The sequence below is a fragment of the Phyllobates terribilis genome, unplaced genomic scaffold (genome assembly GCF_046119375.1).
Source record: "Phyllobates terribilis strain yellow unplaced genomic scaffold, ASM4611937v1 Scaffold_1__5_contigs__length_1240528914, whole genome shotgun sequence".
Lineage (NCBI taxonomy): Eukaryota > Metazoa > Chordata > Amphibia > Anura > Dendrobatidae > Phyllobates > Phyllobates terribilis.
The window spans coordinates 310,785,584-310,792,048 of record NW_027362761.1 but is presented as its reverse complement, the minus strand read 5'-3'; the positions used below and the strand labels follow the sequence as shown (position 1 = coordinate 310,792,048).

The 6,465-nt window shown below is 44.1% G+C and overlaps 1 protein-coding gene across 3 annotated transcripts in view; it reads left to right on the top strand.

Moving 5' to 3' along the window:
• Positions 1 to 6,465, top strand: part of LOC141259090 (solute carrier family 2, facilitated glucose transporter member 11-like) — a 219,241-nt gene that overhangs the window by 1,409 nt on the left and 211,367 nt on the right. The gene's annotated exons all lie outside the window — the stretch shown is intronic.

Here is a 6,465-nt window from a genome sequence, read left to right as displayed (position 1 = left end):
CTGGGACTTATCTGACCTACTAATATGGGCATACAGGTGATAGAAATGTAAACGTCACAGTGCCCAGAGTAGGGGGGAATCATTATAATTGACACAGGAGGTGAAGATTTCTTCCGGGCCCAGGGCCCGCAAGGCATCAGAAACTTGTATGAGTAAAAAGAAATTTCACAGCAACAAGACTTCTAATATGGGCATACAGGTAGGAATAGATTTACATTTCTATCACCTGTATGCCCATATTAGAGGTCAGGTAAGTCCCAGGGGGTGACAGATTCCCTTTAAATACACTGATATTCCTCATCTATTGCAAGTGAATAAGGTATTTTATACATAATGCACATGCAGTGGAACAAATCTATGCCAACTAATAAATACACATAATAATGCGGCTTAGTTTCACTTTTTTAAATTTGTAGAAAATTCTTTATGTGTGTATTCCGCACAGAAAAGCTGCAGATTTATCTCATGGCATCACCGAAGGGCTAATACCCATTTGGATCCACTGCACATCTGCAGCAGAACTGATCAACGGAACAAAGGGGCAGCAGCACTAACTGTGCCTGGGCCCCTCCAGGTTTTCATGGACCCCGGGCGAAAGAATCTCAGTGGGCTCCTTTAACACATACCACCATTCATAATGCACAGATAAGAAATATAGGCATAGTTCAATGCAAAGATTTCACTTACTTCTTACATTACAGGAGTGATATCTATTGTAAATTCTACAATAGCTCAGAAACCGGCGAATCCTCACAGCGCACAGTGCAGACCGGACAGTATAGTCCTCCACACAGTATTATGGCCACTACATAGTCCTCCATACAGTATTATGGGCACCACATAGTCCTCCATACTCTATAATGAGCCCCATATATTGCTTCATACAGTATAATTAGCCCCATATATTGCTCCATACAGAATAATGGGCCCCATATAATGCTCCATACGGTATAATGGACCCCATATAATGTTGCGTACAGAATAATGGGCCTCATATAATACCCCATACAGAATAATGGCCCCATATAATGCCCCATACAGAATAATGAGCCCCATATAATGCTCCATACAGAATAATGGGTCCCATTTAATGCTGCATACAGAATAATGGGCCACATATAGTGCTCCATACAGAATAATGGACCCCATATAGTGCTGCATACAGAATAATGGGCCTCAAATAATGCTCCATGCAGAGTAATGGACCCCATATATTGCTCCATACAGTATAATGGACCCCATCTAATGCTGCATACAGAATAATGGGTCCCATATAATACTGCATACAGAATAAGGGGCCCCATATAATGCTCCATACAGAATAATGAGCCCCATATAATTCTGCATCTAATATATATAATTGTCTTATCCCGTCTGTCTGTCTGTCTGTCCAGGAAATCCCGCGTCACTGATTGGTCCGGCCGCGGCCAATCAGTGACGCAGGATTTCAGAATAAGATGGCGGCCGTTAGCGGCTCATCTGCCGCACGGAGGTCAGCGGCGATGCAGCCGGTAGATGACCGGCTGCTTGCAGCATAAGTACCCCGACCGGCGGCGCCACTGACCTCCATGCGGCTACCGTCGGGAGATCAGCGGCTAGGGCCGCGACCAATCAGCGATATTGGCGCCAAATTTAAACACCGCTCTGCTGATTGGTCGCGGCGACCAATCAGCGATATTGGCGCCAAATTTAAACACCGCTCTGCTGATTGCGCCCGGTCGGCCGCATACATATTCTAGAATACCCGATGCGTTAGAATCAGGCCACCATCTAGTATAGAATAATGCGCTCCATACAGAATAATGGTCCCCATATAATGCTCCATACAGAATGGGCCCCATATATTGCTCCATACAGTATGAGCCCTATATATTGCTCCATACAATATGGACCCCATATATAGCTCCATACAGTATGAGCCCCATATATAGCTCCATACAGTATGGGTGCCATATATAGCTCCATACAGTATGGGTCCCATATAATGCTCCATACAAAATGGGCCCCATATATAGCTCCATACAGTATGGGCTTTATATATTGCTTCATACATAAAAAAATCAAATACTCACCTCTCCTCACTGGTGGCAGGTCAGGACTCCTCAGCGTCTTCCGGCTCTCTGCACTGTCAGAGCAGAGGGCGAGCTGTAGTTATGTCATCGCATCTTCTGCCCTAACATGTCACAGTGTCAGAAGACGCGGAAGACGCCCGAGCTGTGGAGGATCAAGGAGAGGTAAGTATTGCAAGTGCCGTGGCCCTGAGCAAAGCGGGGGAGCACAATCGTGGGCGTTGGCACCGGGTTCCCCCGACTCCTGGGCCCCATAGCGTGCCGGGCCCGGCACTTGCCCGGATGCTGACGCCGGCCGTGAACTGTGTCTTTCATCCTGTACTTGGAACAGTCATATTAATATGAGTGTACATCTACATACAGTACAGACCAAAATTTTGGACACGCCTTCTCATTTAAAGATTTTTCTGTATTTTCATGACTATGAAAATTGTACATTCACACTGAAGGCATCAAAACTATGAATTAACACATTTGGAATTATATACTTAACAAAATAGTGTGAAACAACTGAAAATATGTCTGATATTCTAGGTTATTCAAAGTAGCCACCTTTTGCTTTGATGACTGCTTTGCACACTCTTGGCATTCTCTTGATGAGCTTCAAGAGGTAGTCACCGGAAATGGTCTTCCAACAATCCTGAAGGAGTTTCCAGAGATGCTTAGCACTTGTTGGCCCTTTTGCCTTCACTCTGCGGTCCAGCTCACCCCAAACCATCTCGATCGGGTTCAGGTCTGGTGACTGTGGAGGCCAGGTCATCTGGCGTAACACCCCATCACTCTCCTTCTTGGTCAAATAGCCCTTACACAGCCTGGAGGTATGTTTGGGGTCATTGTCCTGTTGAAAAATAAATTATGGTCCAACTAAACGCAAACCGGATGGAATAGCATGCTGCTGCAAGATGCTGTGGTAGCCATGCTGGTTCAGTATGCCTTCAATTTTGAATAAATCCCCAACAATGTCACCAGCAAAGCACCCCCACACCATGACACCTCCTCCTCCATGCTTCACGGTGGGAACCAGGCATGTAGAGTCCATCCGTTCACCTTTTCTGCGTCGCACAAAGACACGGTGGTTGAAACCAAAGATCTCAAATTTGGACTCTTCAGACCAAAGCACAGATTTCCACTGGTCTAATGTCCATTCCTTGTGTTCTTTAGCCCAAACAAGTCTCTTCTGCTTGTTGCCTGTCCTTAGCAGTGGTTTCCTAGCAGCTATTTTATCATGAAGGCCTGTTCCACAAAGTCTCCTCTTAACAGTTGTTGTAGAGATGTGTCTGCTGCTAGAACTCTGTGTGGCATTGACCTGGTCTCTAATCTGAGCTGCTGTTAACCTGCGATTTCCGAGGCTGGTGACTCGGATAAACTTATCCTCAGAAGCAGAGGTGACTCTTGGTCTTCCTTTCCTGGGGCGGTTCTCATGTGAGCCAGTTTCTTTGTAGCGCTTGATGGTTTTTGCAACTGCACTTGGGGACACTTTCAAAGTTTTCCCAATTTTCGCACTGACTGACCTTAATTTCTTAAAGTAATGATGGCCACTAGTTTTTCTTTACTTAGCTTTTTTCTTGCCATAATACAAATTCTAACAGTCTATTCAGTAGGACGATCAGCTGTGTATCCACCAGACTTCTGCACAACACAACTGATGGTCCCAACCCCATTTATAAGCCAAGAAATCCCACTTATTAAACCTGACAGGGCACACCTGTGAAGTGAAAACCATTTCCGGTGACTACCTCTTGAAGCTCATCAAGAGAATGCCAAGAGTGTGCAAAGCAGTCATCAAAGCAAAAGGTGGCTACTTTGAAGAACCTAGAATGTAAGACATATTTTCAGTTGTTTCACACTTTTTTGTTAAGTATATAATTCCACATGTGTTAATTCATAGTGTTGATGCCTTCAGTGTGAATGTCCAATTTTCATAGTCACGAAAATACAGAAAAATCTTTAAATGAGAAGGTGTGTCCAAACTTTTGGTCTGTACTGTATGTGTGATTATGCCAGCTACTGCAGCTAAACAACACTCGTCTCCTTTCACTCAAATAGACTGACCTGCAATACCAGTCACAGTGAGATTTGTATGGACAACTGTCACAAATGTGCCTGCTGAGACCTGTGTTGCGTCTGGGATCAGAAGATCAGAGATTAGCTGATCACAGGTTCTCTTTGGAGTCTACGCGGCCATTCACATGAGTGGTGCAGGTTTATTGTTTCTTATGGTATGGAAGGGGTTAAGAGTTTCTGGTTTAAATCTGCTGAGATTCCAATTTGGCTTTTGTCTCAGCTGCTGCTCATTGGGAGCTCTCCCCTTCATTTTATAGGTTCAACAGATCTTTATTAATATTTTAATACTGTTTTAACACAAAACATAAACTTAGAAGGAAATTCAAAATGTATATCCCATGCAGGAGAATTGTATGAATGAACAACTGAGTAATAAAGTTTAAAGGGGTTGTCCACTACTAGGACAACACCTCCTTGATCTAAATGTTTGGCCCTGATAAAATAAAAAAAAACTATACTCCCCTCCTTTGCTGGCGCCGTTCTAGCGGTGTCGGCACTCGTGGTCTGGGGGCTCACGTGAGGTTGTTGTGACATGTGAGCCCGGTGCCCCCAATCAGCGCTGGCTTCACTGTCTCCTCCTTTGGACGGATGTTTTGAACTGGAAGAGGAAATCCGGGCTGCAGCTGATCTTCCTTTTGATGTTCAATTCTTACGAAGACGGGGCAGTGTTGCCACCAGTGATTGGGCGCCGGGCTCACGTATCACAACAACCCCACGACAGCCCCAGGAGCGCGAGTGCTGACACCGCTGGAATGGAGCCATCACGGGAGGTGAGTATAGGTTTTTTTATTTTATCGGGGCCAAACATTTAGATCAAGAAGGGGTTGTCCTAGTACTGGACAACCCCTTTAACCACTTTCTGACATGGAGCGTAATAGTACGCCCCACGTCAGATCCCCCTCAGCAGCGGAGCCCACACCTTTCTGGGCACATGTCAGTCATCTATAGAACTGACATTTGCCCGCAACAGCCGCAGGTGGAATTGCGATCCACCCGCGGCTGTTAACCACTTAAATGCCGCTGTCAGTCTCTGACATTGGCCCCGCCCATCGGCGACCCCGTCACATGATCGCGGGTCGCCGATAGGTTGGCATGACAACCCGGAGTCTGCAGGAGACCACTGTGGTTGTCACTGTCAGATTGCTATGAGCGCCACCCAGCAGTCGGCGCTCATAGCAAGTGAGCAAATCTGCTACACACAGGCGATCTGATCATCGCCTGTGCGTAGTATAGAAGATCAGACAAGTGCTGCTTATAGTCTCCAATGGAGACTATTGAAGCATGCAAAAAGTGTAAAAAAAATGTTTTTAAAAATATAAAAAATATTTAAAAGTTTAAATCACCCCCCTTTCGCCCCATTCAAAATAAAACAGTAAAAAAAAAACACACATACATATATTTGGTATCGCCGCGTTCAGAATCGCCCGATCGATCAATATAAAAAATAATTAATCCGATCGGTAAACGTTGTAATGAGACAAAAATTCTAAACGCCAGAATTACGTTTTTTTGGTCGCCACAACATTGCAATAACGGACGATCAAAACATCGTATTTACATCAGCTCGGCGTGCAAAAAATAAGCCCTTACCCAGCCCCAGATCACGAAAAATGGAGATGCTACGAGTCTCGGAAAATGGTGCCATTTATTTTTTAAGCAAATTTTTGAAAAAAAATTTCACTACTTAAATAAAAAAGAACCTGTACATGTTTGTTATCTACGAACTCATAATGACCTAGAGAATAATAATGGCAGGTCAGTTTTAGCATTCAGTGAACGTGGTAAAAATAAAACAAAAAAAACAACTGTGGAATTGCACTTTTTTTGTAATTTCACCGCACTTGGAATTTTTCTCCCGTTTTCCAGTACACAATATGGTAAAACTAGTGATGTCGTTCAAAAGTACAACTTGTCCTGCAAAAAATAAGCCCTCATATGGCCATATTGAATAAAAGCTAAAAAGCTAAAAAAGTTATGGCTCTGGGAAGAAGGGGAGCAAAAAATGAAAACGCAAAATGCTCCAGTCATGAAAGGGTTAAGGGAGAAGAGGAGGGAGAGGGTAAGACATAAAAGAAAAAGGAGAAAAGGGGGGTAGGAAAAGGTATATATCATAAACCTATATCAAAAGCATCTTATTTTAGAAATGTAAATCAAAAGATAGATTTAACATATAATACAGGGTGGGTCATTTATATGGATACACCTAAATTAAATGGGAATGGTTGGTGATATCAACTTCCTGATTGCGGCACATTAGTATATGGGAGGGGGAAAACTCTTCCAGGTGGGTGGTGACCATGGCGGCCATTTTGACCATGGGTGGAGTTACCCC